This window comes from Perissodus microlepis, chromosome 16 (genome assembly GCF_051167445.1).
Source record: "Perissodus microlepis isolate ML-2025 ecotype Zambia chromosome 16, ASM5116744v1, whole genome shotgun sequence".
Classification (NCBI taxonomy): Eukaryota; Metazoa; Chordata; class Actinopteri; order Cichliformes; family Cichlidae; genus Perissodus; species Perissodus microlepis.
This window is the reverse complement of record NC_140476.1, coordinates 26,658,803-26,674,720: the sequence shown is the minus strand read 5'-3', so window position 1 is coordinate 26,674,720 and position 15,918 is coordinate 26,658,803.

Below are 15,918 nucleotides of genomic sequence, written 5' to 3'. Positions count from 1 at the left end.
ATTCACACTAAAAGTCAGCATTTTAAGCCCAGTCATAACCTTTAACTTTAATATGTTTTAATATATAGCTACAATGACAAGAATTGAACCCAAAAACATGAATATATCTTCTTTAGTCAGGGAACACTTTATGTTTTTAAACCCATCTACAAACAACTTGGAAAGTCAAACTAAACCTTCCACAATAAGTAGAACAGTGGAAGATTTTCACGTGACAAGCAATCCCACAAAACTCCAAGGAGAGTGTGTTATCAAAGGGTCATCTCCATGTTAATGTTTATTGCTACCCATCTCCTCTGTCACTTCGGGTTATATTTAGCTCATGCAGACTTTTTACCCATTTGGGTCAGGGCTGTCTCTGAGGCTGGAGCACTGGTGCCTGGGCTTTTTGCTCTCAGACTACAGGCATAATGTGAATTTTAGAAGGTCTTCAGCCTGCTCTTCCATTTATCTAATGGCTGCTGGACTTCACTCAGTCTCCAGCCGAGCGTGACACCAACACTTCTTTTTAAAGGTTGCCATCATTTTTTAAAAGCTAAGAAGGGTAGATAGAATATGGACCTTCTATGTCTGGTTTTATTGTAATGTTCAAATGGAAAAATGAATTTCAACTTGAAATAAATGTTTAAGATTGGCTCACGGTATGCTGCATGAGACTGGATCAAGGTTAAAATGAAAACTTTGTTGGTGAAATATATATGACAATAAAGGCTGCAATGGAATAATATTTCACCATTACAAATATTTAGGTCAGATTTCCTGCACAGTGCCACCAAGAAGTTTAAATTCACTTTCTAAATGAAGTGAACCATGACATATATCTGATATCCTGTTTGAGCAGAACTAAAACCTCACTATACTGATAATTCATGATTATTCTGTCAGTTATGTATACAAAGAGCTGTCGACTCAGAGCTTGCTTATATAGTATAGAGTATAAATTATTATTCTGGAAGACACCATCATTTTAGTAACCCTACTAAACTTTTTGAATTTTCATATGATTTCTCCTGCCATGACCAGCATGGTAGGATGACTATAAGTTAGCCAAACCAAATATTTCTTTTAACAATTGTCTCTTCTATGGTAATAAAAATGTTTTCTGTATGAGTATTTTTAATAATAGGACTATAAAACAAATCTGAGAGTCGGAGTAAAGAAGATCAGTTTCAGTAATCAGATTAGGGATTAAAGCAGCAAAAGGCAGGAAGAGGAAGCTGAGCTGAAGACTTGTAATTTCCCCTCACTGAATCAGCGAAGGGGCTTTCAAGCACGACAAGTCTCAGTGTGCATTTTTTTACAGGCTCAGCCCTCCTTACATGCACACAAATTTTAATACCCACACATAGTTGGGACGGTAAGCAGGGTTTTCGACAGAGTACATTCATGGCTTGAAGGCTATCCTTGTGAAATGTCTCAATGATTCATGGCAAACAGCTCATTCTATAATTTAGAGGTTGAGGGTTTACATGTTAAATGAGGAGAGCTTTATTTTGAACACTTTAAAGCTTTGCTCAATCTCCAGTATAAGTGTAATTTTAAATTATAACAAGCTCACTTTGTAACATGTGCTAGCAAACTGTTCAAAAATCATACATTCCTATCAACAAGGTCAAGGAGAACTGAATTCATGCTTTTTCTATAACTATCTCAATAGTAACTCTACATGTTCTTCCAAATTGCATTTGATCTTTTGTTTTTGTCCTTTTAGAAGCATTGCTAAAAAAAGAAAGAAAGAAAGAAAGAAAGAAAGAAAGGCTTTCTGCGAATATGTTAGACTACACAATTGTTTATCTAGAGAAAAATTCCATGGGAGATAGGATACACCCTTGACAGGTTTCCAGTCTGTTGCAAAGCTAACATGGAAAGAAAGATCGCAATTCATGCTCACATTTACAGCTAATTTGGACTTTGGAGGGAAGCTGGGATAATCAAAGAGAACTCATGCAGGCACATGCATGCACCACACAGGGAGCCTCAGCTGGCTAGCAGATTCAACCCCAGGAACTTTTTACTATTAGGCAACAGTACTAACCACAGTACACACCACCATGACAACTCAGAGAATGCAAGTTCCAATTTTGCATAAATCAGTTTTAATGGAGTTAAACTAGAAAAAGCTCCTGATGCAGAAAGGATGTTTAAGTAGAGGTTCAAAAGCAAGTCTGTTAACATGGCTATTGACAAAGATTCAGTGGTATATGTGCTCTGTGATATCTATGTCTTTGGTAGCTGTTGCACCCTCATCTCTAATTGAATTATATCATGGCTCCAGAGGCACCAAGACATCTTTCTTCATTATTATGCGGTGCTTAGGCTGAGGTTACACTTGCTTGTGGACTCACAGACAAGCAGGGGTTTTTTTGTTATGACATTTTCTGTGAATTATGGAGACCTTTTAGTTTTAGCACAGTCTCTGTAATGAGCTACCCGCCATTTTTCTAAAAGTTCATACGTTTATTTATTGATGCTGACTTCTTTCATTTAAACTACAGCGACATCTATCATGTAAAAAGAACATATTGTTGAAGCTGCGTTCTTTTTCTTATCACAAATGTGTAATTAAATGTTTTACTCTAACAGAGCAATTTATTAGTTCAGCCCGTTTAATATAAAAGTGAGCTGTATGTGACCAATGACATAAAATAAGTTTGGCATCCCCGCCTTAGATGATGACATTTGTGATGTCACTGGGGCCAAAATGGACCCTCACATATTTGCAGACATGGAAATTTATAATGCACATTTATTGTTTAAGAATTGAAATTTAAAAACTATCCTCAACACATAACTTTAGTTATAACCTCTGAAAAAGTGATAATTTGCTACTTTTTGTTTCAAAAGTATTTTAAATCCCCCTCCTATAGATCTGCAATGCAGCTAATGTTACAAGTTCAGGACCAGCTAACAGTATCAAATCCCAGATTAAAGTGCTGATAAAAGTGATCTGCTGGCTTCACATCTGTTCCGCCATACCCTGTATGGTTTCACATTTCAGGACAGAACACAAATAAAAAAAAATAAACTTATTGAGGATTTTTACATCCAGCTTCTTATTATTAAACCGAGAATCAGACTTTTTAAAACTTCTTAAGATGATCATTTCACAGCAGAGTGCATTATTATTATTTAAAAGGTCACATATCTGGAAAGTTGTTCCTGTAATAATGTAAATCAGCAGTAGAAAAATGTGTTTAAGTAATTGCATTCTCCTCCAGGACTTGAATTACCAGCAGTGATATTAAAACCAAGCAGACACTGAACACAGCAGCTGGCATTCCCATTTCTTCACCCAGCATGCTTCTAACGTGCACATCACATCATCATTTAAACGAAACCACATGCTCCACTGCCAAAGGTCTGTGACTTTTTTTTACCACGCACCATATAATGCAACTCCATAGCAGCTCCTTACTGTTGCTGCTTTCTAAATCTGATTGTAGCTCGAGCTTCAGTGGAACTGTTTTTGCGCCGCATCATTTTCAGAAATGAGTCACTGTCTCAAAGCCATGACTTCAAATACAAGTTTTGATTACAGTTTTAAAATGAACTGTGCAACCATTTCCCAAACGTCTTATCCAAACACTCCTGATGGGCGTTTTGTGCAAAGGCTTTGGCTCAGGATCAGTTCTGACAAAGCAACCTCAAACAGATGACTCAGTGCATCAGCTGCTCACAGCAGTAAAATTTATGATTGTCTTAAGTGGGATATTGTGATACAGTAATTCCTAAACAATGTCTGAGTAACTGACAGTCCTTTATCTTAACACCGCATTACTGCACCCAGTAACATTACTTCTGGTTAAATATTGCCAATTCATTCTATACTTTCACTTTAAACTTCTATGTAACGACATGTCAGAAGAAAATAATGTTTACCTTACAAAATATATCGACCCCTAAGACAAGATACTAACCCCAAGTTGCTCTCCGATGCATCTATCAGAGTGTGAATGTTAGATAGGAAGTCTAAGGAGCTTGGAAAAAAGGAACTTAGGAAAAAACATAGAAAAAGGGCTCATGTGAATGGGTGAATTAGGCAAGTTGTGTAAAGTGCTTTGAGTGCTCAGTTAAAGTACAAAAGCACTATACAAGAATCAGTCCATTTACCATTTACTGCCTGAATCCATTCAATTTCTTCCACTGGAGCCGTCTCCAGCTGTCATAGGGCAGCTTTTTCTATTAAAGCCAACACTGCGTGTTAAGAAGTGACTTGAGACGAGTGATGCAACAGAAAGAAAAAACAGTGCTGGCAGTGTTTCATGGTTGTGTCACTGTTCTTGGAAAAGTGGGCACACAATAGAGACTGGCAGGTGTGTTACCCTAAAGTTCCAAAGTGGGAACTACAACGTGGAACTGGAGTAACTTATGATAGTTACAGACAAGCAAAACACTCACTTAAATCTGAGGGAGAAAATCCAGTTTTAAAAACACCTACTACACAAGGTCCTAACCTTCAAAAACAATCAGGAAAAGATTGTGTTTTTACTTGAGACTTTGACTGTTTGATTTTCAAAGAATTTAGTCTTTGGAACAAGCAAAAGTACTTCATTAGAAAAAGGACAAAAAAATTAAAAACTTACAGGAAATTGATGAATGGATCAGCAGAATTTCTCTGTTGTCAGTTAAATGTCATAAACAGAATAGTATTTAAAAACAAGGGCAAGCTTCAAAGCTGTCATGTAACCAAACTTAGATAGAATCCGGTTTGACTTTTAAGTCATTACCTCTCTCCTTGAGAAAACTGGCCTGGATAATCAGGTTTCTTTAATCTGCTTGGCTCTGATAACGGAAACCATAACAGTTTCCTTACAATAATCACTGCAAACACCCAACACTAGCACACACAGTGTTTGTAACATGTTTTCATATTGCAAGCTTCTTTTTTTTTAGAACTTAGCAAGCCTAGCCTAAATTTTCAGACCATTTTATCAGCAGTGCTTTAAGGACTCAATCCATATCCAGAATGAACAGTGTATTCTAAGAAAGCAAAGAGCTATTTTACTCTGAAGGCAAAGGTTTCAGCAGTAGGAGACATGCAGAGAACATGGAGTCACTCAGCTGGACAAAACCAAAGGTTATAAAACCACTAATTCACCCACTTCTGTCTCTGGATGGAGCTCACCTTTGCATGACCTCTTTCAACATGTCACTGCTTAAAGTACAAATGAGTTTTCCATACAGTTTTCCTTCTGCCCCTGCTTGTATTCTCTTTTTAAAACCTCCCGTTAATTAGCTTACAGGGCTTAGTGTGTGATATCAGTGTCAGTGAGTTCAGTGAGATCAGCTGCTCATGTTATTAAATTCCTAATGAGTCGCCCAAGAGGCCCTGATATCACACAAGGACACTTCAACAACACCGAGTACCACACAGACATCAACCCACTCAAGATTTTGTGGCGTGCTGTCATGACCTTGCATATTTATGGCAAGTTTGGGCTTTTGTGTCTATTTGTGTGATATTTTTTATAAATGTTGTGATGATTTTAGGTATTTCATGGTCAGGTCTGGCTTGAAGACATAACCCCTGAGAAACAGTAAAACTTAAGATCAATCTTAAATCATTTAATGATTTCAAGAAACAGAAAGAGCAGATAAGACATTTTCTGTGTGTTATCTTCATACAGGGGTCAGAATTTTTTTATTTTATTTTTTAAACAATAAAAGGCACGAGGAAACCAATCAGAAGCCTGTTAGGAAGTCTTATATTGTTTACTAGCTGAATTAAGGATTTTTTTATGTGTAAACTCCCCAACAGCAAAAGGGTCAAATTTACTAAATGGGGCAAAATAGTTTGTGAGCACAAACCCGTAACTGGCACTCATAGGTGTAATTTACAAAAAATTGTGCAGTTTTCTGAACACAGATGCAGTCAGTTTGGGGGCAATTATCAGTAAGCTGTGTATGGCAAATATTAATAAATCAGTAAATATTGTCTTATATTTTGTGCCTTGAGACAGGAGCTCCCAGAAATACATATGCAACAGGCTCAGTTGCAAAAATCTCTGAGCTCCCATCGCTTACACACAATCTTGTCACGGCACACTGTGCTCTCTTTGTAAATACCAATAGCACTTTTATTTCAAGCCAGTGTGACCTGGCACAACTTTACTTAATCTCAAACACTCTTTAAAACTACTACAAAAAAGAACAAATAGCTAAACACTTTTTAAACAGAAACAATGGTGTGTGGAAGACCCTGCTATCTTACCGAAATGTTTGCACTGACTTTTAACGTGGCAGGGACACACACCCACCACACAAGCGCACACATACTTCAGTGCTTGCTGCACATGCCCCAGGAAATCCAGCAAACTGCCAGTTTTTACATTCACCCCAAAGAAGTATGTTGACCACACAAATCTACATCAAAGCTTATAACAAAAAAATTACTTATGCATTAATGAATAATTTGTTAAAATGATGGGGTGCAAACACAGTTTATGCTTTCATTAGATATGATTTAACATTATTTTGACAGAACCCAGACGAGCAGAGAAAGCAAGCCTCTCCTGACACAAATGAACAAATAGTCTCTAAACAGTTTGCCCTCAGTTTCTCCTCTTGCAGTCCATCTTTGTCTGGTGTGTGAATGCATTGGGGGGATGGCCGCCTGCCAAACAAGTGCAGTCCCTATGATGTTTTGAAGGGGGGTTGACATTCCTGTATTTCTGAAGCAATCCAACGAAAAGCCAAAGACAGCTGGACAGGAACCACCTGACTGGTTGCTATGTGAACGCCTTTCTTTGCTTTCATCCTAAAACAATTGATAGTGACCAAGTCAGTGGCCAATCCACGTCTGCTCTGGCTGATCAGCAAAGTCGCAATCTGACTTCAGGTCTGTGTTCTTGTTGTTTGAGCTGAAGGTGTCTGCTAAACTTCACTACAGTTCCTGTCAGCTACTCTTTACTGCCATTGGAGAGAACTTCTTACTTACACATTAAGAAGTGGCTTTCTAAATTTTTCATTAACTAGTCATTTCCTTTCACTACAGCTTTAATATAACAGAAACTGGTGGTTACTGTGGTGATAAATGTTGATTTAGAGTTGAATAGAAACTTGAGAATATTAACATAAAATGATCCATCCAACCATTAATTTTCTGTATTATATTAAGGTCCAGTCCAATCCTGGGTCTGCCCTGTGGGTCTCCTCCCAGTTGGAAAGGCCTGTTACACTTCTTTTCAATGTGGAGGGCTAACAGTAACAATCTTATTTTTTCAGGCACTACCAACAGCCCATGGCTGTAGGTGAGATGTCTTAAGACAAATCATTTCTGAAGGCATAAACACTGTGGCCCTGTCTGCATCAATTTATAGTTGAGAGCTGGTAGCTAGCAAACATTGTTCTGGTTGCATAATCCACTAATGTGATTTCCACACTGCCAGTATCTGTGGTCACTTTTAACAGAGTTACCTCAAAGTTGAGATCAGTCCACCTCACGGTACCATTTTATCTGTTAATCCTGTTGATTTCACAAACAACTTTCTGTGCATACTGGATTTTTGCCATATAATCCAACAGTCTGGTACAAAACCAACTCAATTAGCACAACACTACAAGCTCTTATATATTATCTTGAATGTGTACGTGTTGTGCCATGATTAATATCTGCTTTCAGTTTTGGTGAAATAAACAGCAGCTTTGTTCAATATGCAAAGATGCCATAAAAGAGTGTGCAGTGTGCAGAGACCAGGAAATAGTGGACACTGTAGGCAATTCATCCTACAGTGACACAAATGTAAAAAGCAAAAAAAAAAAAAAAAAAAAAGACCATACATTGGACTTTACCCTTTTATCCAGCTAACAGTCTGTTTATGATTATCACCGTATATACATATTTGAAGCAGAAATTCTCTGTGATCATGCAGAAGGAAATAATCTCTTTCTCCCCACGGACTCTCCTCCTTCCTACTGAGAGGTGATAATGACTACTTGATATCATCGGTGAGGTGTGAAGCTTGGAGTCACATGTCTGAATGGTTTAATGTGCCTTTCCTCCTTCACATGCCAGTTTCTTCTTCTACATGCAGAACGTTACCATGGTAATGGCCTAAACCAGCGGTCCCCAACCTTTTTTGCGCGACGGACCGGTTCATGCCCGACAATATTTTCACGGACCGGCCTTTAAGGTGTCGCGGATAAATACAACAAAATAAAACTAGTACCGGTACCGAAAAAAGAAGATTTATTCATAACACACGTGAAAAGACCCAGGAAAACCGAGTTAACGATAAAAACGATAACAAAATAACGCTGAAAACCGATAAAAACCCTGAAAACCATACATTTCACACCTGAGCCTCAACTCTCGCGGCCCGGTACCAAACGACTCACGGACCGGTACCGGTCCGAGGCCCGGGGGTTGGGGACCGCTGGCCTAAACTGTCAGTATACAGACAAAGACTTAAATGAGATTAGGGATGTGCAGATCCAGAGAAAAGACGGCAAGCACATGGGGATGAAATGTGGGTATTTAGCATTGCGTTTCCAAGTGTAAACTGTAAGCCAGTGTGCTGCTTGAATGAGAACACACTCACCATTCCCATCTCAGTAAAGATGTGTGTAAACACTTCTGATGAGCATCTTTGCTCCCATTTTCACCTCAGCGGGATGAGCAAGAGTGGAAATTTCTATCTACAGTGAGCATCAGCTGCTCACAGCATGGCACTTTTTCATAACCACAAATCTCTTCCTCTCATAAACTGCTTGTTTTTCCATAAAGGTTTGTTCAAATAAGTTTTTAATTCATTAGCATTTAGCACTGGAACAACTTCAGCAGAATCACAGTGATCAGTGGATTTGTTTGGAGCTAGCAGGACAAATACAGGTAAATAGTTTTTTGGATTTATTGTTTGATTTATCAATTGTTGACCACTAGCAAAGACAGATTCTAAACCAGAGGGCACTAGTTTTGTCAAGCTTTCTTTTGCTATAAAAAAAAGAGTCATGGTTTGCAGACACAACACGCAAGGTTTGCCATGTCTGAGAAGCTCTAACCTACTCATATGGAAAAAATCTAGTGCTCATGTTGACTATAGTTATGTCAATGTTCCAGTAAGGTACTGCAGTGTGTTTTCTTTGCCTCCAAATTACAAAGCCCAGATTTTGTACCCAGTGTGGACAGGCCTAATCAGGATTGTTTTGTTTTTTTTAATGTTATCCTTAATGCAGTTCATATTTTTTCTCCAGCTCTGTAACCATTGGGATAATGGTCAATTAAAATTTTATGTGTTATCTCATGTGCCCAAGTTGCCTGATGTCATCAAATCCTCCTCTCTCACATTTTAAGTAAGTAAGTAAGTAAAATTTATTTATATAGCACATTTCACAGATAAAAATCACAAAGTTAAGGTTAGAGATACGCTCTTATTGTCTTTTTTTACACGCCTTGTGTTCCAGTGTAAAGCGCTTTGAGCGCTCAGATAGAATAGAAAAGCATTATATAAGAACCAGTCCATTTACCAGTGTAAGGAAAAACAAAACCAATGAGCAGAAATAGGTGAAGGAGTAGGTTTTACAATCACATGGTGTGATTCAATAGTTTGAATCCAGGTTTGCATGCTGCATGCACTGCAATATTTGCAATTTCGTTTTACCTTTCTAAGACACAGTTTGATTAGGTTTAGGTTTTAATAATAGAATAGAATAGCCCTATATTGTCAATGTACATATACAGCGAAATTGCGTAGTTTTATTAAACTACACAATTAAAACTACCCAGATTAGATTTAGGTGGTGAATCATGTTAATCAGGTCAGCTTTAAGTTGTGATGATCACAATCATATTCTGTGCTATCAGATTATAAAATTTTAATTTTTCTTCTCAGTTTTCTCCATATTCTTGGAAACTGGAGGACAAAGTAATCATTTAAACTGAATTATCTCCATTTTTTTCCCAAAGAATAGAATTTTTTTGTCCAAAGCAAGAATTAGCAGTAGGCTTCAGAGGTAGGCTTGGGTTCATCAACAATGATAACTTAGACCTCGGAGGAGGTGGTTTAAAATGTAAAACATGTAAAACAAACATATAAATAATGCAAAGTTTTCCCGTCTGCAGCCAGCTTCTGCAACATTTCCTTGGTTACCATGGGTACATGTCTTTGGTTACCATGGTTATGTGTCTCGCAACAGTAACAACACTAGCAGAGCACTTTAACCACAATGTCTCCATGCCAATTTTACAAATGAAGAGTGTCCGAAGAAACTCTGCGAGTCAGCACTGCACATTTAAAAAAGACCCTACAGATGTTCACAGTGCACTATGATATGAAGCTGGACTCACCAATCAGCGCGTTTGAAATTCACATTTTTGGAAAAATAATCATTTAGAGCATTAGTTAAATGTTCTGTCCAAGCCAAATTGGAACAATTAAATCCTTGTTTGTTTGTTTTTTGCTAGTTTTGCTTTGGCTGATCCATGTGGATAGTCTGTCTGTGGTTTTACTGTTCTAGTTTTACTGCCCTCGAAGCATGAGTGAGGAGGTTAAATAACTGTGAGCAGATGGCATTTGATGAATCATTGTTAAAAAGGCATTTTACCTAACCTTAACTAAGTAGTTTAAGTTTCCTAAAATGAATCAGACTTTAACCATGGGCTAGTGAGAGACTGGAACACTCACATGAGTCATTTTTTTGAAAGAGTCATTGTTGCTATAACCACACTGTGTTTGGATAGCAGCTGAGTTTAGCTTCTCCACAGATAAACTGACCCAGAGATACACACAGCAACTCAGTCAGTGTGAGACCAAACAAAGACTCAGTTGTTTCCATGTGTCAGCTGCTGACCAGCAAGTCTTCAGACAGCATAAACACATTTCTTGTAAAAGCTTTGCCTCCACACGTGAGTACATTAGATCATCAAGGAAATCATAGTTTGTCACACTGGTAGGCCTATAAAAGCAGAGGGATTTTCATCTACTTTCATTTCCACTTCTGAAATTCTTCTCAAAGGAAGAAACATAAAGGTTACAGCTAAAGAAAGCACTGACAGCATTTACACAGGTCAGCTTTCGGGTTACAAACGTCATAGGGTAAAAAACGTTATTTGTTTTTTTTTCTGGTCAGTTTCCACTGTGATATAAGGAACTGCTAGCTGCCAGATAGAATATGGTAAAGGTCTACTGATGCTATCCCTAGTTTTTCCCTGACCTCGGTCACAGTCATGTTTTGCAAGAAGGGCTTAATACAATAAAATTGTCTTTATTCTGGCTAAGGTTAATTAGCATTAGCTTACTTGCTACCAGGGTAGCAGCTAGCTTGGTAATCTTGCTTGTTATTTCTTGTTGTACTGACGTTACCAGTAGGAAAATATTATCTAAAGCCTCATCAGTTTTTGTCCTTATGTGGGGTTTCTGTTATAGTCTGTGTTGTGCTTGGAGCTGGTCACTTGTTGACCTAAGTGATTAGTGTACCCATTTGGCTAATGTTCGCAATTGTTGAGAGAGGTATTGAGACAAGGTGCTTGGGAACTGGCATGAACATAACAATATTTGAATTTTCATGAAAAATCCATCAAGCAGCCTTCACATAGAAATCAGTCTAGACTCTCAGAGGCAAATAAGAAAAACTGCATTTAGCCTGATCAATTTAAATGACACATTACGCATGTTTAAAGCAGTCTGATAATAGTGCTTGATAAATTTGAAAATCCCTCTCTGGGATCACTGGATTATTTTACCTAGCTTATTTCTGTGAGTCAGAAGTGTTACATGTTAGTCTAACAGCTCTAGCTGTGAGCACAGAAGCTCCACCCACATACTGATCAAATCTGTTTACAAGGAGCAACCAATCACACAAAAAAGCTAAGCCAGTTTGTTTCAGACAGGGGATAATGTGAACGGTTGCACCAAGGGCCAGTACGAGGTAAATAAAGTTAATTTTGTAAAGGTTCTGTAGCGGAGTCCTAAAACTATATATCAGGCAATTTGAGAATAATAGTCCATCTTTAACAACCCGTTCAGAGCAGAAAAAAACTTCAGAAAAATGATTACTCTTTTGGTGCCATCATCATGGATAAAATGTGATGTTCAAATTTATCTTCTAATTCTTTTGTTTTATCATCAAGATGAGAAGCTGCTGCTCTGCTGCGAAGACTTTCTTCTGGTTTTTAGCTTTGATGTTGGTCAATGAAATTAAGTTCAAAACAGCCCCACTCATTTAGCTTTTAATAGATCCCAGCTCTGCTTGTTACATAAGAACATGACAGGGTCATGATTAGACGATACTGAACCAGCTCCTCTTGCTGCGTTTCATTAAGTCAATAACCAGCTGCTGACATTTTATGGATTTTACAAGAGAGCAGACCTTTTTGAAGGGCACGTGGAAATCGTCCTGGAACTTATTAGCCTGAATCATCAATTAGTCCAAACAGTTTGTAGTTAATTTTCAAACAGCCCACAGCAGTACAGAAGTGTTTTTGTCCTTGCGCTTGTTTGCTCTTCACTCCTTGATGGCGAGCTCGCAATCTGCTGAAACATTTAACGGTTAATGTTCACCGCTTCTCCAGAGCTGCAAACAGAAACACGAGTCTCTGTGAGTTAGCAGTAAAAGTCAGCTCGTGTTTACTCTGCCAGGCTGAGCCCTGGTGTGCATTGACATTTGACCTCACCCATCCCCCACTTGGCCAGCAGGCTTTAGTGTTTCTGGGAACTACTCTCAGTAGCACAATGAACTTCTGCCGTGGGTGTTTTTTTCTCTTAATTTTCATAATTTCTGAATTTTTAAACTGCAACAGGGTTTCATGAATATTTGCTGATAGGTTGCAAATACTAAATACCAGCTGATCTGTAGGAAATATGGGGAATTTCCAGGAAAACAGCAGGTCTTTGAAATAAAACGTTACCAAAATAGCATGAATAAATCATTAAATAGGTAGCTAGTGAGAATGAGGGCTCATGATTCAAGATAACATGAACCTTAATGGGTCACCAGAATGGTAAATAGAGTTTTTCTATTTACCATGAAGCCTGTATTCTGACACAAGGTGAGTCAGTTTACTTTGTTTCCTTTTGGTTGTTTTTCCCTGCTTGAAAAAGATCTTCAAAGAAGGTTGTTGGGTTTCACTAATTATCAAAGGTTTACAAGTGTTTAATTTGGCAATGGGAATGCTGAGGCAGCGGTGGGATTGCGACAAGGATTCCTCTGTGAAGTGATTTTGCACATGTCAGACAGTAACAGAATTTCATATACTGCTGTCAAAGCCACTTTACAGAGGAGCCATTTCATCTGTTAAGCAACAGAGAATGAAGTGGTAATGTGGAAATGTAAAATTATAAATAGCAATCCAGGTTTGAAACACTGTGGTAAATAAAGAAATAGAAATTTAAGGAAAGAAGATTTCCAAGTGAAAAAAGGGCAGATGCACTCTTGTAGCATCACAATAGGACCAGCACTTTAAATATCATATCTCACAGCCCAACAGCGCAATGGTTCAAAGGATAGATTCAGGGTTTATGAAGCTTTTAAAAGCAGACCTTCCCACGCTTTGTGGTAGCCATTAGTAGGACACGCCTCCTGTTGTAAAGCAGACACCTGGAAAGGTCTTTTTTATAACTGGGGCACAAAGCCAGTTGTACCACAAAAACAAGCAATAAACTCATTAGGCAGTCTCCACCCAAACCTGCAGGACTTCATCCGAACAGAGCAGTCAGTGTACAAAAACAGATTCAGATACAGTTTAAAGACTTTCTGATGGTATGAAAGCATATTTAGAGAAGTGCTGTGTCCTAAGTTCTTGGTGCTAGAGGCGGCAAGCAGTGCAGTCACAGTTATCTCCTTTAGGCCATTGATTAACCATTATTTGTTGATATTAATTTAACAGTTGTTAGCTTATTTTGTGGTGGTCATGTAGCCTTGATTAACAGAAATATGGGTGTTTTCTTCCTAATGTAGCAACAAAACCCTAAGTAAGGTGAAAAGGGGGTTTAGCAATAACTTGAGATACTATTTTTGAATCTTTTCACTTCCTCTTTTACTCTGTAAAAGTTAGATTAGGGCAATAAAGCTACTTGGTTAGGAAATGATCATTTAAGTCAGTTTATGGATGATAACACATCATGTTGATCCAGGGGTGGCCATTGATGAGTAGCTCAGAGTAGAGTTTCTGTCTCTTCATATCAGAAACAACCAGAAGGTTCTGGTTCTGCCATGGGACGCAAACCCCAGAATGTGCAGGAGAGATATGTCATTTTTTTGGGAGTGCCTCAGAATCTTCAAGAAGGAACTGAAAATGTGGATGGTCATCTGGAATATCTTGTTTGTTTGCCTGCTACAGAATAACCCAATAGATGGAAGAAAATGCATGCATGAAGAGAATCCTTCCAAAGAGCCATTATGTTGGTTGAGTTGAAATTAAGTAAAGGAGAAGCTCCTCTTAACCATCTATCATGGCACACCCTGCCACAACAGATGTTGTGCCCTACCAGTAAGATCCCTCAGGTCAGATCTATGGTTTTCTTCCATTTGTTTTCACAATTCCTCAATAAATAAATGAGTTTGGGTCTAAAGATGTAGAAACCAGCAGTTGCCTTTCTTTCTTTCTTTCGTTCTTTCTTTCAGAGCAAGGCTGGCTAAGTGCCACATTTTTAAAAACAGATTGAACAAACAGAAATGACAGATAATGTGAGAGTCTCTGGAAAGCAGCAGGATGACAGAAATGAGAGCAGGAGAAAAAGAGAGGGTGAGTGGGAGGAGGCTCAGAGAGTGAACAAAAACGGGGGCAACAAAAAGTCTGCTGCATTTCCATCTGAAAGACGTTTCCCGTGGAAGAAGGATGTCCTTTCAAGGTGTCTGCTGAGGGCAGCCTAAGCAGTGAAGCTAGAAGATCCCTCCATATATGCACACTCTCACTTCCAGATAACCCCAGCACCCCTCCACACACTCCAACATCAAAGTCACCACCTCAAAGCTAAAGAAACTTATTCCTACACAAAACAAATCTTCCATTCATCTTGCACTTTTCAGGCCCTGTAGGCATGTTAAAAATTGTGATGACATTATATAGAAGTCTGAGATCATTATCAAGCATCTGTTATGTGTGATGAATGACCTCATTCTGTTCACCAGAAAAAAATAGAAAACATTTAACTCAAATTCAAACCAACCACAGTGTGTAACAGCATCATTACACAAGCAGACATGAGCGCTGGTTTTTATCCAACAATCCAATGTGGCTCCTTCACTCAACTCGCCAATTATATCACAACCTTTTTCACTGGAAGGCTGAATTTCCACAAGCAAAAGAACTTCAAAGGAACTGCACAAAAAAGGGCACCAACAGGTCAACAGATGAACTTTTCACTGGCTTGGGAAAAATACTGATCATTGTTGGGATCAAAAATTCCTCATTGAAAATTAACAATATGAGGGTAGTGGTGGGAAACTGGGACACACTCCGGTCTTTAAAGCATTAAAAGCATTGCCACTGCCCAAGAAACAGTTACAGTTATTAATATTTAATAATAATAATTTTGGATCCTCCTATAACTTATAGTTTACCATTTGTGTGACCACAGGGAGCTGTAGCTGATTGTTGCCTAGCTTCACCTTCACTCGAGTCACTTGAGAACCAGACACGTTAACTGTGTTTGAGGTTTCGGTGCCTGTTAATAGAATGACTAACAAATTGCACAGCCTGCTGTGTGGTACAGCCAGCCCAAAATAACTATAGCATTTTAATAGTCTGTTACCAAACATCAATTGACAGCTTTCCTTGTCTTTGCAATGCACCCATACACTTTATGGATGCATGACCAAGGCTTGCTAGCCCTACCTGACAATTGAACATTTGACCATTTTGTCCAGATGTGATCTTTTCTGGTTAAAAACAAAACCCAACATGGCAGCAGCCAAAAAAATTAATATTTAGGCTTTAAAATGAGTCCGAAATTGAATGGGTGATGTTACGCTGGCTGCTGT